The sequence below is a fragment of the Hyla sarda genome, chromosome 8, assembly GCF_029499605.1.
Source record: "Hyla sarda isolate aHylSar1 chromosome 8, aHylSar1.hap1, whole genome shotgun sequence".
NCBI classification, from domain to species: domain Eukaryota; kingdom Metazoa; phylum Chordata; class Amphibia; order Anura; family Hylidae; genus Hyla; species Hyla sarda.
Genome location: NC_079196.1, coordinates 114,783,534 through 114,807,052, shown reverse-complemented (window position 1 = coordinate 114,807,052; position 23,519 = coordinate 114,783,534). Strand labels below are relative to the sequence as shown.

Genomic DNA, 23,519 nt, shown 5'->3' with positions numbered 1-23,519 from the left:
TCTTCTTCTTCTTCTTCTTCTTCTTCTTCTTCTTCAGACCCTGTCATAGCACTAATGCCTTTCCAATACCACCAGCAGATGGAGACACTCCATTGCAACATTGGTTGTGAGCAGCAGTTTCTAAAAACAAATGCCTCATGGCGGATTTCCCATCCATCAATGGATGGTAAATTTTGTTTTTATCATTCACTGACCACAGAAACCAATGCATGGTCAAGCAACAGCAATGACACACCCTTGTGTATAGGCATGAGACCCTCATGTCATTTAACAGGATTCAGCACCACCCACAAGACAGCTACCTGTCATGTCATGTCAAACCTGCACAGGTGTGCTAGATTATTATTATTTAGTTTTATTTTATTTTTTTACACCAATCAGTGTGCAAACATGGTCATTAAAACGCTAAATGAATAGACGTTCATAAACCAGTCAGTGCAACTCATCATTTTGGTCTCCAATTCTCAAACTCAAATTCTCACCCACGGAGGATTAAATGAGAATCTTTCTTGTTTAACACTGGAATGGGGTGGTGCACTGTTCACTACCCGAAGATACTGCCACATCGGGTCAATGCATAGGGCGACAGAAGCAAGCTTCCAAATCAGCTCCCTTTCTCAAAAATCCATTTAATTTATGGTCCCCAGATAGGGAACGTATGTATCAGTATGTGCTCACAAGTCACCCAAGTGCAAGTATTCACACAAAAAAAAACGTGCCTCAGGATGCGATCTGTCGCAAGATCCTTTCTTTTTTTACACTTGATCTAAGCCAAAAGGCCTAGAGGGGATAACCGGGAAAGGGGTGGACCCAACCATGTCCCCTTCATGAGCACTCACATTACTCATAGGAATGGAAGGAAGGCTGGCAGCCAACCAGCCTCCCATACACTTTCTGGGTGGGTGGCAGTCAGCCACCCATACATACATACAGCACAGGCTAAACCCACATCATCACTTAAAAAAAGGACAGGCGACCATTGCACTCTGATGGAGCATTTAGCAATGCAATCCATAGCCTGGCTTTTGCCTGAACCCCCATCACTCCTCCTCTTGCATATAAGACAATATTTCAGATCTGCATATGAAAACAACACGCCTACCTTTGTTGCACATAGCTGCCTGCCTGTCTCTAGTTACCCCACTGGCTGTAGCTGCGTCCCTTCCGACATGGAATAACACCAACTGTAACGATAAACTGAAAATTAACAGTATAAACCTGCATCATTTTGGACTCTGGTATTTGCTGAATCCGGGTGACCTGACAATCGATGGTGGTGCCGCTGGTGATTCTGGCCTTCTTGGAATCTGTTGGGCCTATGTGTTAGCTCACACATCACTTGGGTATCCATGGTAACTACCACAACATGGTCATCTGCAGTTTACATCTAGCCCGTGGCATTGAATGGCATTTTAAAAGTGCTAAGGGTCCTGGTGCAATAATCCTCCCATGAGGATCAGCCTCAACGGCTTTGTAGATTGCACTCATGTCAGCAACTCCATATACATTTTTTTTTTCTTCATGCTTCTTTCTTCATCCTTTTTTCTTTCTGTCATTCAGACTTTCATTCATTCGATCTCTCTCACTCACTTGCTTTAACTCATTTGTTCTCACTCACTCACTCACTCACTCAATCACTCACTCATTCACTCTCACTCACTCTCACTCTCTCACTCACTCGCTCACTAAGTCAGTCTCTCTCTCTCTCTCTCTCTCTTTTTCTTTTTATATATATTTTTTTCCGTCTTCTTCTTCTTCTTCTTCTTCTTCTTCTTCTTCTTCTTCAGACCCTGTCATAGCACTAATGCCTTTCCAATACCACCAGCAGATGGAGACACTCCATTGCAACATTGGTTGTGAGCAGCAGTTTCTAAAAACAAATGCCTCATGGCGGATTTCCCATCCATCAATGGATGGTAAATTTTGTTTTTATCATTCACTGACCACAGAAACCAATGCATGGTCAAGCAACAGCAATGACACACCCTTGTGTATAGGCATGAGACCCTCATGTCATTTAACAGGATTCAGCACCACCCACAAGACAGCTACCTGTCATGTCATGTCAAACCTGCACAGGTGTGCTAGATTATTATTATTTAGTTTTATTTTATTTTTTTACACCAATCAGTGTGCAAACATGGTCATTAAAACGCTAAATGAATAGACGTTCATAAACCAGTCAGTGCAACTCATCATTTTGGTCTCCAATTCTCAAACTCAAATTCTCACCCACGGAGGATTAAATGAGAATCTTTCTTGTTTAACACTGGAATGGGGTGGTGCACTGTTCACTACCCGAAGATACTGCCACATCGGGTCAATGCATAGGGCGACAGAAGCAAGCTTCCAAATCAGCTCCCTTTCTCAAAAATCCATTTAATTTATGGTCCCCAGATAGGGAACGTATGTATCAGTATGTGCTCACAAGTCACCCAAGTGCAATTATTCACACAAAAAAAAACGTGCCTCAGGATGCGATCTGTCGCAAGATCCTTTCTTTTTTTACACTTGATCTAAGCCAAAAGGCCTAGAGGGGATAACCGGGAAAGGGGTGGACCCAACCATGTCCCCTTCATGAGCACTCACATTACTCATAGGAATGGAAGGAAGGCTGGCAGCCAACCAGCCTCCCATACACTTTCTGGGTGGGTGGCAGTCAGCCACCCATACATACATACAGCACAGGCTAAACCCACATCATCACTTAAAAAAAGGACAGGCGACCATTGCACTCTGATGGAGCATTTAGCAATGCAATCCATAGCCTGGCTTTTGCCTGAACCCCCATCACTCCTCCTCTTGCATATAAGACAATATTTCAGATCTGCATATGAAAACAACACGCCTACCTTTGTTGCACATAGCTGCCTGCCTGTTTCTAGTTACCCCACTGGCTGTAGCTGCGTCCCTTCCGACATGGAATAACACCAACTGTAACGATAAACTGAAAATTAACAGTATAAACCTGCATCATTTTGGACTCTGGTATTTGCTGAATCCGGGTGACCTGACAATCGATGGTGGTGCCGCTGGTGATTCTGGCCTTCTTGGAATCTGTTGGGCCTATGTGTTAGCTCACACATCACTTGGGTATCCATGGTAACTACCACAACATGGTCATCTGCAGTTTACATCTAGCCCGTGGCATTGAATGGCATTTTAAAAGTGCTAAGGGTCCTGGTGCAATAATCCTCCCATGAGGATCAGCCTCAACGGCTTTGTAGATTGCACTCATGTCAGCAACTCCATATACATTTTTTTTTCTTCATGCTTCTTTCTTCATCCTTTTTTCTTTCTGTCATTCAGACTTTCATTCATTCGATCTCTCTCACTCACTTGCTTTAACTCATTTGTTCTCACTCACTCACTCACTCACTCACTCAATCACTCACTCACTCATTCACTCTCACTCACTCTCTCACTCACTCGCTCACTAAGTCAGTCTCTCTCTCTCTCTCTCTTTTTCTTTTTATATATATTTTTTTCCGTCTTCTTCTTCTTCTTCTTCAGACCCTGTCATAGCACTAATGCCTTTCCAATACCACCAGCAGATGGAGACACTCCATTGCAACATTGGTTGTGAGCAGCAGTTTCTAAAAACAAATGCCTCATGGCGGATTTCCCATCCATCAATGGATGGTAAATTTTGTTTTTATCATTCACTGACCACAGAAACCAATGCATGGTCAAGCAACAGCAATGACACACCCTTGTGTATAGGCATGAGACCCTCATGTCATTTAACAGGATTCAGCACCACCCACAAGACAGCTACCTGTCATGTCATGTCAAACCTGCACAGGTGTGCTAGATTATTATTATTTAGTTTTATTTTATTTTTTTACACCAATCAGTGTGCAAACATGGTCATTAAAACGCTAAATGAATAGACGTTCATAAACCAGTCAGTGCAACTCATCATTTTGGTCTCCAATTCTCAAACTCAAATTCTCACCCACGGAGGATTAAATGAGAATCTTTCTTGTTTAACACTGGAATGGGGTGGTGCACTGTTCACTACCCGAAGATACTGCCACATCGGGTCAATGCATAGGGCGACAGAAGCAAGCTTCCAAATCAGCTCCCTTTCTCAAAAATCCATTTAATTTATGGTCCCCAGATAGGGAACGTATGTATCAGTATGTGCTCACAAGTCACCCAAGTGCAAGTATTCACACAAAAAAAAACGTGCCTCAGGATGCGATCTGTCGCAAGATCCTTTCTTTTTTTACACTTGATCTAAGCCAAAAGGCCTAGAGGGGATAACCGGGAAAGGGGTGGACCCAACCATGTCCCCTTCATGAGCACTCACATTACTCATAGGAATGGAAGGAAGGCTGGCAGCCAACCAGCCTCCCATACACTTTCTGGGTGGGTGGCAGTCAGCCACCCATACATACATACAGCACAGGCTAAACCCACATCATCACTTAAAAAAAGGACAGGCGACCTGTTACGCCGAGCGCTCCGGGTCCCCGTTCCTCCCCGGAGCGCTCGCCTCATCCTTTTTGCTGCAGCGCCCCGGTCAGATCCACTGACCGGGTGCGCTGCGGTTCCGCCTCCAACCGGGGTGCGATTCGCGATGCGGGTGGCGCCCGCTCGCGATGCGCACCCCGGTCCCCGTACCTGACTCGCTCTCCGTCTGTTCTGTCCCGGCGCGCGCGGCCCCGCTCCCTAGGGCGCGCGCGCGCCGGGTCTCTGCGATTTAAAGGGCCACTGCGCCGCTGATTGGCGCAGTGGTTCCAATTAGTGTGTTCACCTGTGCACTTCCCTATATCACCTCACTTCCCCTGCACTCCCTTGCCGGATCTTGTTGCCTTAGTGCCTAGTGAAAGCGTTCCCTTGTCTGTTCCTAGTCCGTGTTCCTGACCTCCTGCCGTTGCCCCTGACTACGATCCTTGCCGCCTGCCCCCGACCTTCTGCTACGTCCGACCTTGCTTCTGCCTACTCCCTTGTACCGCGCCTATCTTCAGCATCTTCAGCAGCCAGAGAGGTGAGCCGTTGCTAGTGGATACGACCTGGTCACTACCGCCGCAGCAAGACCATCCCGCTTTGCGGCGGGCTCTGGTGAAAACCTGTAGTGGCTTAGAACCGGTCCACTAGCGCGGTCCTCGCTATCCCTCTCTGGCACAGAGGATCCACTACCTGCCAGCCGGCATCGTGACAGTAGATCCGGCCATGGATCCCGCTGAAGTTCCTCTGCCAGTTGTCGCTGACCTCACCACGGTGGCCGCCCAGCAAGCCCGACAGATCGCCCTTCTAACCCGTCAGCTGTCGGAAATGTCCACCATTTCGCACCAACTTCAGTCGCAACTTCTCCAGCAATCTTCTCCTCCGCCAGCTCCTGCACCTCCTCCGCAGCGAGTGGCCACTCCTAGCCTCCGCCTGTCCTTGCCGGACAAATTTAATGGGGACTCTAAGTATTGCCGTGGCTTTCTTTCGCAATGTTCCCAGCACTTGGAGATGATGTCGGACCAGTTTCCTACTGAAAGGTCTAAGGTGGCTTTCGTGTTCTGCCTTCTGTCTGGAAAAGCCCTGTCATGGGCCGCTCCGCTCTGGGACCGCAATGACCCCGTCACTGCCTCTGTACACTCCTTCTTCTCGGAAATTCGAAGTGTCTTTGAGGAACCTGCCCGAGCTTCTTCTGCCGAGATTGCCCTGCTGAACCTGGCCCAGGGTGTTTCTTCCGTTGGCGAGTACGCCATTCAGTTCCGTGCTCTTGCTTACGAGTTGTCCTGGAATAGTGAGCTTCTCTGCGCGACCTTTAAAAAAGGCCTATCCAGCAACATTAAAGATGTTCTGGCCGCACGAGAGACTCCTGCTGACCTACATGAACTCATTCATCTTGCCACTCGCATTGACATGCGTTCTTCCGGATGGCGTCTGGAGCTCCGCCTGGATATGGACTTTGTTCGCACGAAGCGTTTTTTCTCCCCGGCTCCTCTCTCCTCTGGTCCTCTGCAATCTGTTCCTGTGCTTCCCGCCGCGGAGGCTATGCAAGATGACCGGTCTCGCTTGACACCTCAAGAGAGGACACGACGCCGCATGGAGAATCTTTGCCTGTACTATGCCGGTACCGAACACTTCCTGAAGGATTGTCCTATCCGTCCTCCCCGCCTGGAAAGACGTACGCTGACTCCGCACAAAGGTGACACAGTTCTTGATGTCAACTCTGCTTCTCCACGCCTTACTGTGCCTGTGCGGATATCTGCCTCTACCTTCTCCTTCTCTACTATGCTCTTCTTGGATTCCGGATCTGCAGGAAAATTTTTTTTGGCCTCTCTTATCAACAGGTTCTACGTTCCTGTGACCAGTCTCGCCAGACCCCTCTACATCTATTGTTTTTACAATAAAAGATTGGACTGTCTCGTGCGTTTTCACACAGAACCCCTCCTAATGTGCATCGGACCTCATCACGGAAAAATTGAGTTTTTTTTCCTCCGGTTCTTTGGCCCCAAGAAGAGGGGGAGACCCAAGGGGGGGGGTACTGTTACGCCGAGCGCTCCGGGTCCCCGTTCCTCCCCGGAGCGCTCGCCTCATCCTTGTTGCTGCAGCGCCCCGGTCAGATCCACTGACCGGGTGCGCTGCGGTTCCGCCTCCAACCGGGGTGCGATTCGCGATGCGGGTGGCGCCCGCTCGCGATGCGCACCCCGGTCCCCGTACCTGACTCGCTCTCCGTCTGTTCTGTCCCGGCGCGCGCGGCCCCGCTCCCTAGGGCGCGCGCGCGCCGGGTCTCTGCGATTTAAAGGGCCACTGCGCCGCTGATTGGCGCAGTGGTTCCAATTAGTGTGTTCACCTGTGCACTTCCCTATATCACCTCACTTCCCCTGCACTCCCTTGCCGGATCTTGTTGCCTTAGTGCCTAGTGAAAGCGTTCCCTTGTCTGTTCCTAGTCCGTGTTCCTGACCTCCTGCCGTTGCCCCTGACTACGATCCTTGCCGCCTGCCCCCGACCTTCTGCTACGTCCGACCTTGCTTCTGCCTACTCCCTTGTACCGCGCCTATCTTCAGCATCTTCAGCAGCCAGAGAGGTGAGCCGTTGCTAGTGGATACGACCTGGTCACTACCGCCGCAGCAAGACCATCCCGCTTTGCGGCGGGCTCTGGTGAAAACCTGTAGTGGCTTAGAACCGGTCCACTAGCGCGGTCCTCGCTATCCCTCTCTGGCACAGAGGATCCACTACCTGCCAGCCGGCATCGTGACACGACCATTGCACTCTGATGGAGCATTTAGCAATGCAATCCATAGCCTGGCTTTTGCCTGAACCCCCATCACTCCTCCTCTTGCATATAAGACAATATTTCAGATCTGCATATGAAAACAACACGCCTACCTTTGTTGCACATAGCTGCCTGCCTGTCTCTAGTTACCCCACTGGCTGTAGCTGCGTCCCTTCCGACATGGAAAAACACCAACTGTAACGATAAACTGAAAATTAACAGTATAAACCTGCATCATTTTGGACTCTGGTATTTGCTGAATCCGGGTGACCTGACAATCGATGGTGGTGCCGCTGGTGATTCTGGCCTTCTTGGAATCTGTTGGGCCTATGTGTTAGCTCACACATCACTTGGGTATCCATGGTAACTACCACAACATGGTCATCTGCAGTTTACATCTAGCCCGTGGCATTGAATGGCATTTTAAAAGTGCTAAGGGTCCTGGTGCAATAATCCTCCCATGAGGATCAGCCTCAACGGCTTTGTAGATTGCACTCATGTCAGCAACTCCATATACATTTTTTTTTCTTCATGCTTCTTTCTTCATCCTTTTTTCTTTCTGTCATTCAGACTTTCATTCATTCGATCTCTCTCACTCACTTGCTTTAACTCATTTGTTCTCACTCACTCACTCACTCACTCAATCACTCACTCACTCATTCACTCTCACTCACTCTCACTCTCTCACTCACTCGCTCACTAAGTCAGTCTCTCTCTCTCTCTCTCTTTTTCTTTTTATATATATTTTTTTCCGTCTTCTTCTTCTTCTTCTTCTTCTTCAGACCCTGTCATAGCACTAATGCCTTTCCAATACCACCAGCAGATGGAGACACTCCATTGCAACATTGGTTGTGAGCAGCAGTTTCTAAAAACAAATGCCTCATGGCGGATTTCCCATCCATCAATGGATGGTAAATTTTGTTTTTATCATTCACTGACCACAGAAACCAATGCATGGTCAAGCAACAGCAATGACACACCCTTGTGTATAGGCATGAGACCCTCATGTCATTTAACAGGATTCAGCACCACCCACAAGACAGCTACCTGTCATGTCATGTCAAACCTGCACAGGTGTGCTAGATTATTATTATTTAGTTTTATTTTATTTTTTTACACCAATCAGTGTGCAAACATGGTCATTAAAACGCTAAATGAATAGACGTTCATAAACCAGTCAGTGCAACTCATCATTTTGGTCTCCAATTCTCAAACTCAAATTCTCACCCACGGAGGATTAAATGAGAATCTTTCTTGTTTAACACTGGAATGGGGTGGTGCACTGTTCACTACCCGAAGATACTGCCACATCGGGTCAATGCATAGGGCGACAGAAGCAAGCTTCCAAATCAGCTCCCTTTCTCAAAAATCCATTTAATTTATGGTCCCCAGATAGGGAACGTATGTATCAGTATGTGCTCACAAGTCACCCAAGTGCAAGTATTCACACAAAAAAAAAACGTGCCTCAGGATGCGATCTGTCGCAAGATCCTTTCTTTTTTTACACTTGATCTAAGCCAAAAGGCCTAGAGGGGATAACCGGGAAAGGGGTGGACCCAACCATGTCCCCTTCATGAGCACTCACATTACTCATAGGAATGGAAGGAAGGCTGGCAGCCAACCAGCCTCCCATACACTTTCTGGGTGGGTGGCAGTCAGCCACCCATACATACATACAGCACAGGCTAAACCCACATCATCACTTAAAAAAAGGACAGGCGACCATTGCACTCTGATGGAGCATTTAGCAATGCAATCCATAGCCTGGCTTTTGCCTGAACCCCCATCACTCCTCCTCTTGCATATAAGACAATATTTCAGATCTGCATATGAAAACAACACGCCTACCTTTGTTGCACATAGCTGCCTGCCTGTCTCTAGTTACCCCACTGGCTGTAGCTGCGTCCCTTCCGACATGGAATAACACCAACTGTAACGATAAACTGAAAATTAACAGTATAAACCTGCATCATTTTGGACTCTGGTATTTGCTGAATCCGGGTGACCTGACAATCGATGGTGGTGCCGCTGGTGATTCTGGCCTTCTTGGAATCTGTTGGGCCTATGTGTTAGCTCACACATCACTTGGGTATCCATGGTAACTACCACAACATGGTCATCTGCAGTTTACATCTAGCCCGTGGCATTGAATGGCATTTTAAAAGTGCTAAGGGTCCTGGTGCAATAATCCTCCCATGAGGATCAGCCTCAACGGCTTTGTAGATTGCACTCATGTCAGCAACTCCATATACATTTTTTTTTCTTCATGCTTCTTTCTTCATCCTTTTTTCTTTCTGTCATTCAGACTTTCATTCATTCGATCTCTCTCACTCACTTGCTTTAACTCATTTGTTCTCACTCACTCACTCACTCACTCAATCACTCACTCACTCATTCACTCTCACTCACTCTCACTCTCTCACTCACTCGCTCACTAAGTCAGTCTCTCTCTCTCTCTCTCTTTTTCTTTTTATATATATTTTTTTCCGTCTTCTTCTTCTTCTTCTTCTTCAGACCCTGTCATAGCACTAATGCCTTTCCAATACCACCAGCAGATGGAGACACTCCATTGCAACATTGGTTGTGAGCAGCAGTTTCTAAAAACAAATGCCTCATGGCGGATTTCCCATCCATCAATGGATGGTAAATTTTGTTTTTATCATTCACTGACCACAGAAACCAATGCATGGTCAAGCAACAGCAATGACACACCCTTGTGTATAGGCATGAGACCCTCATGTCATTTAACAGGATTCAGCACCACCCACAAGACAGCTACCTGTCATGTCATGTCAAACCTGCACAGGTGTGCTAGATTATTATTATTTAGTTTTATTTTATTTTTTTACACCAATCAGTGTGCAAACATGGTCATTAAAACGCTAAATGAATAGACGTTCATAAACCAGTCAGTGCAACTCATCATTTTGGTCTCCAATTCTCAAACTCAAATTCTCACCCACGGAGGATTAAATGAGAATCTTTCTTGTTTAACACTGGAATGGGGTGGTGCACTGTTCACTACCCGAAGATACTGCCACATCGGGTCAATGCATAGGGCGACAGAAGCAAGCTTCCAAATCAGCTCCCTTTCTCAAAAATCCATTTAATTTATGGTCCCCAGATAGGGAACGTATGTATCAGTATGTGCTCACAAGTCACCCAAGTGCAAGTATTCACACAAAAAAAAACGTGCCTCAGGATGCGATCTGTCGCAAGATCCTTTCTTTTTTTACACTTGATCTAAGCCAAAAGGCCTAGAGGGGATAACCGGGAAAGGGGTGGACCCAACCATGTCCCCTTCATGAGCACTCACATTACTCATAGGAATGGAAGGAAGGCTGGCAGCCAACCAGCCTCCCATACACTTTCTGGGTGGGTGGCAGTCAGCCACCCATACATACATACAGCACAGGCTAAACCCACATCATCACTTAAAAAAAGGACAGGCGACCATTGCACTCTGATGGAGCATTTAGCAATGCAATCCATAGCCTGGCTTTTGCCTGAACCCCCATCACTCCTCCTCTTGCATATAAGACAATATTTCAGATCTGCATATGAAAACAACACGCCTACCTTTGTTGCACATAGCTGCCTGCCTGTCTCTAGTTACCCCACTGGCTGTAGCTGCGTCCCTTCCGACATGGAATAACACCAACTGTAACGATAAACTGAAAATTAACAGTATAAACCTGCATCATTTTGGACTCTGGTATTTGCTGAATCCGGGTGACCTGACAATCGATGGTGGTGCCGCTGGTGATTCTGGCCTTCTTGGAATCTGTTGGGCCTATGTGTTAGCTCACACATCACTTGGGTATCCATGGTAACTACCACAACATGGTCATCTGCAGTTTACATCTAGCCGTGGCATTGAATGGCATTTTAAAAGTGCTAAGGGTCCTGGTGCAATAATCCTCCCATGAGGATCAGCCTCAACGGCTTTGTAGATTGCACTCATGTCAGCAACTCCATATACATTTTTTTTTCTTCATGCTTCTTTCTTCATCCTTTTTTCTTTCTGTCATTCAGACTTTCATTCATTCGATCTCTCTCACTCACTTGCTTTAACTCATTTGTTCTCACTCACTCACTCACTCACTCAATCACTCACTCACTCATTCACTCTCACTCACTCTCACTCTCTCACTCACTCGCTCACTAAGTCAGTCTCTCTCTCTCTCTCTCTTTTTCTTTTTATATATATTTTTTTCCGTCTTCTTCTTCTTCTTCAGACCCTGTCATAGCACTAATGCCTTTCCAATACCACCAGCAGATGGAGACACTCCATTGCAACATTGGTTGTGAGCAGCAGTTTCTAAAAACAAATGCCTCATGGCGGATTTCCCATCCATCAATGGATGGTAAATTTTGTTTTTATCATTCACTGACCACAGAAACCAATGCATGGTCAAGCAACAGCAATGACACACCCTTGTGTATAGGCATGAGACCCTCATGTCATTTAACAGGATTCAGCACCACCCACAAGACAGCTACCTGTCATGTCATGTCAAACCTGCACAGGTGTGCTAGATTATTATTATTTAGTTTTATTTTATTTTTTTACACCAATCAGTGTGCAAACATGGTCATTAAAACGCTAAATGAATAGACGTTCATAAACCAGTCAGTGCAACTCATCATTTTGGTCTCCAATTCTCAAACTCAAATTCTCACCCACGGAGGATTAAATGAGAATCTTTCTTGTTTAACACTGGAATGGGGTGGTGCACTGTTCACTACCCGAAGATACTGCCACATCGGGTCAATGCATAGGGCGACAGAAGCAAGCTTCCAAATCAGCTCCCTTTCTCAAAAATCCATTTAATTTATGGTCCCCAGATAGGGAACGTATGTATCAGTATGTGCTCACAAGTCACCCAAGTGCAAGCATTCACACAAAAAAAAAACGTGCCTCAGGATGCGATCTGTCGCAAGATCCTTTCTTTTTTTACACTTGATCTAAGCCAAAAGGCCTAGAGGGGATAACCGGGAAAGGGGTGGACCCAACCATGTCCCCTTCATGAGCACTCACATTACTCATAGGAATGGAAGGAAGGCTGGCAGCCAACCAGCCTCCCATACACTTTCTGGGTGGGTGGCAGTCAGCCACCCATATATACATACAGCACAGGCTAAACCCACATCATCACTTAAAAAAAGGACAGGCGACCATTGCACTCTGATGGAGCATTTAGCAATGCAATCCATAGCCTGGCTTTTGCCTGAACCCCCATCACTCCTCCTCTTGCATATAAGACAATATTTCAGATCTGCATATGAAAACAACACGCCTACCTTTGTTGCACATAGCTGCCTGCCTGTCTCTAGTTACCCCACTGGCTGTAGCTGCGTCCCTTCCGACATGGAATAACACCAACTGTAACGATAAACTGAAAATTAACAGTATAAACCTGCATCATTTTGGACTCTGGTATTTGCTGAATCCGGGTGACCTGACAATCGATGGTGGTGCCGCTGGTGATTCTGGCCTTCTTGGAATCTGTTGGGCCTATGTGTTAGCTCACACATCACTTGGGTATCCATGGTAACTACCACAACATGGTCATCTGCAGTTTACATCTAGCCCGTGGCATTGAATGGCATTTTAAAGTGCTAAGGGTCCTGGTGCAATAATCCTCCCATGAGGATCAGCCTCAACGGCTTTGTAGATTGCACTCATGTCAGCAACTCCATATACATTTTTTTTTCTTCATGCTTCTTTCTTCATCCTTTTTTCTTTCTGTCATTCAGACTTTCATTCATTCGATCTCTCTCACTCACTTGCTTTAACTCATTTGTTCTCACTCACTCACTCACTCAATCACTCACTCACTCATTCACTCTCACTCACTCTCACTCTCTCACTCACTCGCTCACTAAGTCAGTCTCTCTCTCTCTCTCTTTTTCTTTTTATATATATTTTTTTCCGTCTTCTTCTTCTTCTTCTTCAGACCCTGTCATAGCACTAATGCCTTTCCAATACCACCAGCAGATGGAGACACTCCATTGCAACATTGGTTGTGAGCAGCAGTTTCTAAAAACAAATGCCTCATGGCGGATTTCCCATCCATCAATGGATGGTAAATTTTGTTTTTATCATTCACTGACCACAGAAACCAATGCATGGTCAAGCAACAGCAATGACACACCCTTGTGTATAGGCATGAGACCCTCATGTCATTTAACAGGATTCAGCACCACCCACAAGACAGCTACCTGTCATGTCATGTCAAACCTGCACAGGTGTGCTAGATTATTATTATTTAGTTTTATTTTATTTTTTTACACCAATCAGTGTGCAAACATGGTCATTAAAACGCTAAATGAATAGACGTTCATAAACCAGTCAGTGCAACTCATCATTTTGGTCTCCAATTCTCAAACTCAAATTCTCACCCACGGAGGATTAAATGAGAATCTTTCTTGTTTAACACTGGAATGGGGTGGTGCACTGTTCACTACCCGAAGATACTGCCACATCGGGTCAATGCATAGGGCGACAGAAGCAAGCTTCCAAATCAGCTCCCTTTCTCAAAAATCCATTTAATTTATGGTCCCCAGATAGGGAACGTATGTATCAGTATGTGCTCACAAGTCACCCAAGTGCAAGTATTCACACAAAAAAAAACGTGCCTCAGGATGCGATCTGTCGCAAGATCCTTTCTTTTTTTACACTTGATCTAAGCCAAAAGGCCTAGAGGGGATAACCGGGAAAGGGGTGGACCCAACCATGTCCCCTTCATGAGCACTCACATTACTCATAGGAATGGAAGGAAGGAAGGCTGGCAGCCAACCAGCCTCCCATACACTTTCTGGGTGGGTGGCAGTCAGCCACCCATACATACATACAGCACAGGCTAAACCCACATCATCACTTAAAAAAAGGACAGGCGACCATTGCACTCTGATGGAGCATTTAGCAATGCAATCCATAGCCTGGCTTTTGCCTGAACCCCCATCACTCCTCCTCTTGCATATAAGACAATATTTCAGATCTGCATATGAAAACAACACGCCTACCTTTGTTGCACATAGCTGCCTGCCTGTCTCTAGTTACCCCACTGGCTGTAGCTGCGTCCCTTCCGACATGGAATAACACCAACTGTAACGATAAACTGAAAATTAACAGTATAAACCTGCATCATTTTGGACTCTGGTATTTGCTGAATCCGGGTGACCTGACAATCGATGGTGGTGCCACTGGTGATTCTGGCCTTCTTGGAATCTGTTGGGCCTATGTGTTAGCTCACACATCACTTGGGTATCCATGGTAACTACCACAACATGGTCATCTGCAGTTTACATCTAGCCCGTGGCATTGAATGGCATTTTAAAAGTGCTAAGGGTCCTGGTGCAATAATCCTCCCATGAGGATCAGCCTCAACGGCTTTGTAGATTGCACTCATGTCAGCAACTCCATATACATTTTTTTTTTCTTCATGCTTCTTTCTTCATCCTTTTTTCTTTCTGTCATTCAGACTTTCATTCATTCGATCTCTCTCACTCACTTGCTTTAACTCATTTGTTCTCACTCACTCACTCACTCACTCAATCACTCACTCACTCATTCACTCTCACTCACTCTCACTCTCACTCTCTCACTCACTCGCTCACTAAGTCAGTCTCTCTCTCTCTCTCTTTTTCTTTTTATATATATTTTTTTCCGTCTTCTTCTTCTTCTTCTTCAGACCCTGTCATAGCACTAATGCCTTTCCAATACCACCAGCAGATGGAGACACTCCATTGCAACATTGGTTGTGAGCAGCAGTTTCTAAAAACAAATGCCTCATGGCGGATTTCCCATCCATCAATGGATGGTAAATTTTTTTTTTATCATTCACTGACCACAGAAACCAATGCATGGTCAAGCAACAGCAATGACACACCCTTGTGTATAGGCATGAGACCCTCATGTCATTTAACAGGATTCAGCACCACCCACAAGACAGCTACCTGTCATGTCATGTCAAACCTGCACAGGTGTGCTAGATTATTATTATTTAGTTTTATTTTATTTTTTTACACCAATCAGTGTGCAAACATGGTCATTAAAACGCTAAATGAATAGACGTTCATAAACCAGTCAGTGCAACTCATCATTTTGGTCTCCAATTCTCAAACTCAAATTCTCACCCACGGAGGATTAAATGAGAATCTTTCTTGTTTAACACTGGAATGGGGTGGTGCACTGTTCACTACCCGAAGATACTGCCACATCGGGTCAATGCATAGGGCGACAGAAGCAAGCTTCCAAATCAGCTCCTTTTCTCAAAAATCCATTTAATTTATGGTCCCCAGATAGGGAACGTATGTATCAGTATGTGCTCACAAGTCACCCAAGTGCAAGTATTCACACAAAAAAAAAACATGCCTCAGGATGCGATCTGTCGCAAGATCCTTTCTTTTTTTACACTTGATCTAAGCCAAAAGGCCTAGAGGGGATAACCGGGAAAGGGGTGGACCCAACCATGTCCCCTTCATGAGCACTCACATTACTCATAGGAATGGAAGGAAGGCTGGCAGCCAACCAGCCTCCCATACACTTTCTGGGTGGGTGGCAGTCAGCCACCCATACATACATACAGCACAGGCTAAACCCACATCATCACTTAAAAAAAGGACAGGCGACCATTGCACTCTGATGGAGCATTTAGCAATGCAATCCATAGCCTGGCTTTTGCCTGAACCCCCATCACTCCTCCTCTTGCATATAAGACAATATTTCAGATCTGCATATGAAAAAAACACGCCTACCTTTGTTGCACATAGCTGCCTGCCTGTCTCTAGTTACCCCACTGGCTGTAGCTGCGTCCCTTCCGACATGGAATAACACCAACTGTAACGATAAACTGAAAATTAACAGTATAAACCTGCATCATTTTGGACTCTGGTATTTGCTGAATCCGGGTGACCTGACAATCGATGGTGGTGCCGCTGGTGATTCTGGCCTTCTTGGAATCTGTTGGGCCTATGTGTTAGCTCACACATCACTTGGGTATCCATGGTAACTACCACAACATGGTCATCTGCAGTTTACATCTAGCCCGTGGCATTGAATGGCATTTTAAAAGTGCTAAGGGTCCTGGTGCAATAATCCTCCCATGAGGATCAGCCTCAACGGCTTTGTAGATTGCACTCATGTCAGCAACTCCATATACATTTTTTTTTCTTCATGCTTCTTTCTTCATCCTTTTTTCTTTCTGTCATTCAGACTTTCATTCATTCGATCTCTCTCACTCACTTGCTTTAACTCATTTGTTCTCACTCACTCACTCACTCACTCAATCACTCACTCACTCATTCACTCTCACTCACTCTCACTCTCTCACTCACTCGCTCACTAAGTCAGTCTCTCTCTCTCTCTCTCTTTTTCTTTTTATATATATTTTTTTCCGTCTTCTTCTTCTTCTTCTTCTTCAGACCCTGTCATAGCACTAATGCCTTTCCAATACCACCAGCAGATGGAGACACTCCATTGCAACATTGGTTGTGAGCAGCAGTTTCTAAAAACAAATGCCTCATGGCGGATTTCCCATCCATCAATGGATGGTAAATTTTGTTTTTATCATTCACTGACCACAGAAACCAATGCATGGTCAAGCAACAGCAATGACACACCCTTGTGTATAGGCATGAGACCCTCATGTCATTTAACAGGATTCAGCACCACCCACAAGACAGCTACCTGTCATGTCATGTCAAACCTGCACAGGTGTGCTAGATTATTATTATTTAGTTTTATTTTATTTTTTTACACCAATCAGTGTGCAAACATGGTCATTAAAACGCTAAATGAATAGACGTTCATAAACCAGTCAGTGCAACTCATCATTTTGGTCTCCAATTCTCAAACTCAAATTCTCACCCACAGAGGATTAAATGAGAATCTTTCTTGTTTAACACTGGAATGGGGTGGTGCACTGTTCACTACCCGAAGATACTGCCACATCGGGTCAATGCATAGGGCGACAGAAGCAAGCTTCCAAATCAGCTCCTTTTCTCGAAAATCCATTTAATTTATGGTCCCCAGATAGGGAACGTATGTATCAGTATGTGCTCACAAGTCACCCAAGTGCAAGTATTCACACAAAAAAAAACGTGCCTCAGGATGCGATCTGTCGCAAGATCCTTTCTTTTTTTACACTTGATCTAAGCCAAAAGGCCTAGAGGGGATAACCGGGAAAGGGGTGGACCCAACCATGTCCCCTTCATGAGCACTCACATTACTCATAGGAATGGAAGGAAGGCTGGCAGCCAACCAGCCTACCATACACTTTCTGGGTGGGTGGCTGTCAGCCACCCATACATACATACAGCACAGGCTAAACCCACATCATCACTTAAAAATAGGACAGGCGACCATTGCACTCTGATGGAGCATTTAGCAATGCAATCCATAGCCTGGCTTTTGCCTGAACCCCCATCACTCCTCCTCTTGCATATAAGACAATATTTCAGATCTGCATATGAAAACAACACGCCTACCTTTGTTGCACATAGCTGCCTGCCTGTCTCTAGTTACCCCACTGGCTGTAGCTGCGTCCCTTCCGACATAGAATAACACCAACTGTAACGATAAACTGAAAATTAACAGTATAAACCTGCATCATTTTGGACTCTGGTATTTGCTGAATCCGGGTGACCTGACAATCGATGGTGGTGCCGCTGGTGATTCTGGCCTTCTTGGAATCTGTTGGGCCTATGTGTTAGCTCACACATCACTTGGGTATCCATGGTAACTACCACAACATGGTCATCTGCAGTTTACATCTAGCCCGTGGCATTGAATGGCATTTTAAAAGTGCTAAGGGTCCTGGTGCAATAATCCTCCCATGAGGATCAGCCTCAACGGCTTTGTAGATTGCACTCATGTCAGCAACTCCATATACATTTTTTTTTCTTCATGCTTCTTTCTTCATCCTTTTTTCTTTCTGTCATTCAGACTTTCATTCATTCGATCTCTCTCACTCACTTGCTTTAACTCATTTGTTCTCACTCACTCACTCACTCAATCACTCACTCACTCATTCACTCTCACTCACTCTCACTCTCTCACTCACTCGCTCACTAAGTCAGTCTCTCTCTCTCTCTCTCTCTTTTTCTTTTTATATATATTTTTTTCCGTCTTCTTCTTCTTCTTCAGACCCTGTCATAGCACTAATGCCTTTCCAATACCACCAGCAGATGGAGACACTCCATTGCAACATTGGTTGTGAGCAGCAGTTTCTAAAAACAAATGCCTCATGGCGGATTTCCCATGCATCAATGGATGGTAAATTTTGTTTTTATCATTCACTGACCACAGAAACCAATGCATGGTCAAGCAACAGCAATGACACACCCTTGTGTATAGGCATGAGACCCTCATGTCATTTAACAGGATTCAGCACCACCCACAAGACAGCTACCTGTCATGTCATGTCAAACCTGCACAGGTGTGCTAGATTATTATTATTTAGTTTTATTTTATTTTTTTACACCAATCAGTGTGCAAACATGGTCATTAAAACGCTAAATGAATAGACGTTCATAAACCAGTCAGTGCAACTCATCATTTTGGTCTCCAATTCTCAAACTCAAATTCTCACCCACGGAGGATTAAATGAGAATCTTTCTTGTTTAACACTGGAATGGGGTGGTGCACTGTTCACTACCCGAAGATACTGCCACATCGGGTCAATGCATAGGGCGACAGAAGCAAGCTTCCAAATCAGCTCCCTTTCTCAAAAATCCATTTAATTTATGGTCCCCAGATAGGGAACGTATGTATCAGTATGTGCTCACAAGTCACCCAAGTGCAAGTATTCACACAAAAAAAAACGTGCCTCAGGATGCGATCTGTCGCAAGATCCTTTCTTTTTTTACACTTGATCTAAGCCAAAAGGCCTAGAGGGGATAACCGGGAAAGGGGTGGACCCAACCATGTCCCCTTCATGAGCACTCACATTACTCATAGGAATGGAAGGAAGGCTGGCAGCCAACCAGCCTCCCATACACTTTCTGGGTGGGTGGCAGTCAGCCACCCATACATACATACAGCACAGGCTAAACCCACATCATCACTTAAAAAAAGGACAGGCGACCATTGCACTCTGATGGAGCATTTAGCAATGCAATCCATAGCCTGGCTTTTGCCTGAACCCCCATCACTCCTCCTCTTGCATATAAGACAATATTTCAGATCTGCATATGAAAACAACACGCCTACCTTTGTTGCACATAGCTGCCTGCCTGTCTCTAGTTACCCCACTGGCTGTAGCTGCGTCCCTTCCGACATGGAATAACACCAACTGTAACGATAAACTGAAAATTAACAGTATAAACCTGCATCATTTTGGACTCTGGTATTTGCAGAATCCGGGTGACCTGACAATCGATGGTGGTGCCGCTGGTGATTCTGGCCTTCTTGGAATCTGTTGGGCCTATGTGTTAGCTCACACATCACTTGGGTATCCATGGTAACTACCACAACATGGTCATCTGCAGTTTACATCTAGCCCGTGGCATTGAATGGCATTTTAAAAGTGCTAAGGGTCCTGGTGCAATAATCCTCCCATGAGGATCAGCCTCAACGGCTTTGTAGATTGCACTCATGTCAGCAACTCCATATACATTTTTTTTTCTTCATGCTTCTTTCTTCATCCTTTTTTCTTTCTGTCATTCAGACTTTCATTCATTCGATCTCTCTCACTCACTTGCTTTAACTCATTTGTTCTCACTCACTCACTCACTCAATCACTCACTCACTCATTCACTCTCACTCACTCTCACTCTCTCACTCACTCGCTCACTAAGTCAGTCTCTCTCTCTCTCTCTCTTTTTCTTTTTATATATATTTTTTTCCGTCTTCTTCTTCTTCTTCTTCAGACCCTGTCATAGCACTAATGCCTTTCCAATACCACCAGCAGATGGAGACACTCCATTGCAACATTGGTTGTGAGCAGCAGTTTCTAAAAACAAATGCCTCATGGCGGATTTCCCATCCATCAATGGATGGTAAATTTTGTTTTTATCATTCACTGACCACAGAAACCAATGCATGGTCAAGCAACAGCAATGACACACCCTTGTGTATAGGCATGAGACCCTCATGTCATTTAACAGGATTCAGCACCACCCACAAGACAGCTACCTGTCATGTCATGTCAAACCTGCACAGGTGTGCTAGATTATTATTATTTAGTTTTATTTTATTTTTTTACACCAATCAGTGTGCAAACATGGTCATTAAAACGCTAAATGAATAGACGCTCATAAACCAGTCAGTGCAACTCATCATTTTGGTCTCCAATTCTCAAACTCAAATTCTCACCCACGGAGGATTAAATGAGAATCTTTCTTGTTTAACACTGGAATGGGGTGGTGCACTGTTCACTACCCGAAGATACTGCCACATCGGGTCAATGCATAGGGCGACAGAAGCAAGCTTCCAAATCAGCTCCCTTTCTCAAAAATCCATTTAATTTATGGTCCCCAGATAGGGAACGTATGTATCAGTATGTGCTCACAAGTCACCCAAGTGCAAGTATTCACACAAAAAAAAACGTGCCTCAGGATGCGATCTGTCGCAAGATCCTTTCTTTTTTAACACTTGATCTAAGCCAAAAGGCCTAGAGGGGATAACCGGGAAAGGGGTGGACCCAACCATGTCCCCTTCATGAGCACTCACATTACTCATAGGAATGGAAGGAAGGCTGGCAGCCAACCAGCCTCCCATACACTTTCTGGGTGGGTGGCAGTCAGCCACCCATACATACATACAGCACAGGCTAAACCCACATCATCACTTAAAAAAAGGACAGGCGACCATTGCACTCTGATGGAGCATTTAGCAATGCAATCCATAGCCTGGCTTTTGCCTGAACCCCCATCACTCCTCCTCTTGCATATAAGACAATATTTCAGATCTGCATATGAAAACAACACGCCTACCTTTGTTGCACATAGCTGCCTGCCTGTCTCTAGTTACCCCACTGGCTGTAGCTGCGTCCCTTCCAACATGGAATAACACCAACTGTAACGATAAACTGAAAATTAACAGTATAAACCTGCATCATTTTGGACTCTGGTATTTGCTGAATCCGGGTGACCTGACAATCGATGGTGGTGCCGCTGGTGATTCTGGCCTTCTTGGAATCTGTTGGGCCTATGTGTTAGCTCACACATCACTTGGGTATCCATGGTAACTACCACAACATGGTCATCTGCAGTTTACATCTAGCCCGTGGCATTGAATGGCATTTTAAAAGTGCTAAGGGTCCTGGTGCAATAATCCTCCCATGAGGATCAGCCTCAACGGCTTTGTAGATTGCACTCATGTCAGCAACTCCATATACATTTTTTTTTCTTCATGCTTCTTTCTTCATCCTTTTTTCTTTCTGTCATTCAGACTTTCATTCATTCGATCTCTCTCACTCACTTGCTTTAACTCATTTGTTCTCACTCACTCACTCACTCAATCACTCACTCACTCATTCACTCTCACTCACTCTCACTCTCTCACTCACTCGCTCACTAAGTCAGTCTCTCTCTCTCTCTCTCTTTTTCTTTTTATATATATTTTTTTCCGTCTTCTTCTTCTTCTTCTTCTTCTTCTTCAGACCCTGTCATAGCACTAATGCCTTTCCAATACCACCAGCAGATGGAGACACTCCATTGCAACATTGGTTGTGAGCAGCAGTTTCTAAAAACAAATGCCTCATGGCGGATTTCCCATCCATCAATGGATGGTAAATTTTGTTTTTATCATTCACTGACCACAGAAACCAATGCATGGTCAAGCAACAGCAATGACACACCCTTGTGTATAGGCATGAGACCCTCATGTCATTTAACAGGATTCAGCACCACCCACAAGACAGCTACCTGTCATGTCATGTCAAACCTGCACAGGTGTGCTAGATTATTATTATTTAGTTTTATTTTATTTTTTTACACCAATCAGTGTGCAAACATGGTCATTAAAACGCTAAATGAATAGACGTTCATAAACCAGTCAGTGCAACTCATCATTTTGGTCTCCAATTCTCAAACTCAAATTCTCACCCACGGAGGATTAAATGAGAATCTTTCTTGTTTAACACTGGAATGGGGTGGTACACTGTTCACTACCCGAAGATACTGCCACATCGGGTCAATGCATAGGGCGACAGAAGCAAGCTTCCAAATCAGCTCCCTTTCTCAAAAATCCATTTAATTTATGGTCCCCAGATAGGGAACGTATGTATCAGTATGTGCTCACAAGTCACCCAAGTGCAAGTATTCACACAAAAAAAAACGTGCCTCAGGATGCGATCTGTCGCAAGATCCTTTCTTTTTTTACACTTGATCTAAGCCAAAAGGCCTAGAGGGGATAACCGGGAAAGGGGTGGACCCAACCATGTCCCCTTCATGAGCACTCACATTACTCATAGGAATGGAAGGAAGGAAGGCTGGCAGCCAACCAGCCTCCCATACACTTTCTGGGTGGGTGGCAGTCAGCCACCCATACATACATACAGCACAGGCTAAACCCACATCATCACTTAAAAAAAGGACAGGCGACCATTGCACTCTGATGGAGCATTTAGCAATGCAATCCATAGCCTGGCTTTTGCCTGAACCCCCATCACTCCTCCTCTTGCATATAAGACAATATTTCAGATCTGCATATGAAAACAACACGCCTACCTTTGTTGCACATAGCTGCCTGCCTGTCTCTAGTTACCCCACTGGCTGTAGCTGCGTCCCTTCCGACATGGAATAACACCAACTGTAACGATAAACTGAAAATTAACAGTATAAACCTGCATCATTTTGGACTCTGGTATTTGCTGAATCCGGGTGACCTGACAATCGATGGTGGTGCCGCTGGTGATTCTGGCCTTCTTGGAATCTGTTGGGCCTATGTGTTAGCTCACACATCACTTGGGTATCCATGGTAACTACCACAACATGGTCATCTGCAGTTTACATCTAGCCCGTGGCATTGAATGGCATTTTAAAAGTGCTAAGGGTCCTGGTGCAATAATCCTCCCATGAGGATCAGCCTCAACGGCTTTGTAGATTGCACTCATGTCAGCAACTCCATATACATTTTTTTTTTCTTCATGCTTCTTTCTTCATCCTTTTTTCTTTCTGTCATTCAGACTTTCATTCATTCGATCTCTCTCACTCACTTGCTTTAACTCATTTGTTCTCACTCACTCACTCACTCACTCATTCACTCTCACTCACTCTCACTCTCTCACTCACTCGCTCACTAAGTCAGTCTCTCTCTCTCTCTCTCTTTTTCTTTTTATATATATTT

At 45.2% G+C, this 23,519-nt stretch overlaps 12 pseudogenes; all 12 read right to left on the bottom strand.

Moving 5' to 3' along the window:
- Positions 1-527: 527 nt before the first annotated feature.
- Positions 528-791, bottom strand: LOC130286651 (U2 spliceosomal RNA; annotated as a pseudogene).
- Positions 792-2,277: 1,486 nt separating this feature from the next.
- LOC130287629 (U2 spliceosomal RNA) lies at positions 2,278-2,541 on the bottom strand (annotated as a pseudogene).
- Positions 2,542-4,003: 1,462 nt separating this feature from the next.
- LOC130286650 (U2 spliceosomal RNA) lies at positions 4,004-4,267 on the bottom strand (annotated as a pseudogene).
- A 4,227-nt stretch (positions 4,268-8,494) lies between these two features.
- LOC130288020 (U2 spliceosomal RNA) lies at positions 8,495-8,759 on the bottom strand (annotated as a pseudogene).
- Positions 8,760-10,226: 1,467 nt separating this feature from the next.
- Positions 10,227-10,490, bottom strand: LOC130286649 (U2 spliceosomal RNA; annotated as a pseudogene).
- Positions 10,491-11,950: 1,460 nt separating this feature from the next.
- Positions 11,951-12,215, bottom strand: LOC130287812 (U2 spliceosomal RNA; annotated as a pseudogene).
- A 1,457-nt stretch (positions 12,216-13,672) lies between these two features.
- On the bottom strand, positions 13,673-13,936 carry LOC130286648 (U2 spliceosomal RNA; annotated as a pseudogene).
- A 1,473-nt stretch (positions 13,937-15,409) lies between these two features.
- Positions 15,410-15,674, bottom strand: LOC130288990 (U2 spliceosomal RNA; annotated as a pseudogene).
- A 1,467-nt stretch (positions 15,675-17,141) lies between these two features.
- LOC130289427 (U2 spliceosomal RNA) lies at positions 17,142-17,405 on the bottom strand (annotated as a pseudogene).
- A 1,459-nt stretch (positions 17,406-18,864) lies between these two features.
- LOC130286647 (U2 spliceosomal RNA) lies at positions 18,865-19,128 on the bottom strand (annotated as a pseudogene).
- Positions 19,129-20,588: 1,460 nt separating this feature from the next.
- LOC130288702 (U2 spliceosomal RNA) lies at positions 20,589-20,852 on the bottom strand (annotated as a pseudogene).
- Positions 20,853-22,321: 1,469 nt separating this feature from the next.
- LOC130289370 (U2 spliceosomal RNA) lies at positions 22,322-22,585 on the bottom strand (annotated as a pseudogene).
- Positions 22,586-23,519: the final 934 nt, after the last annotated feature.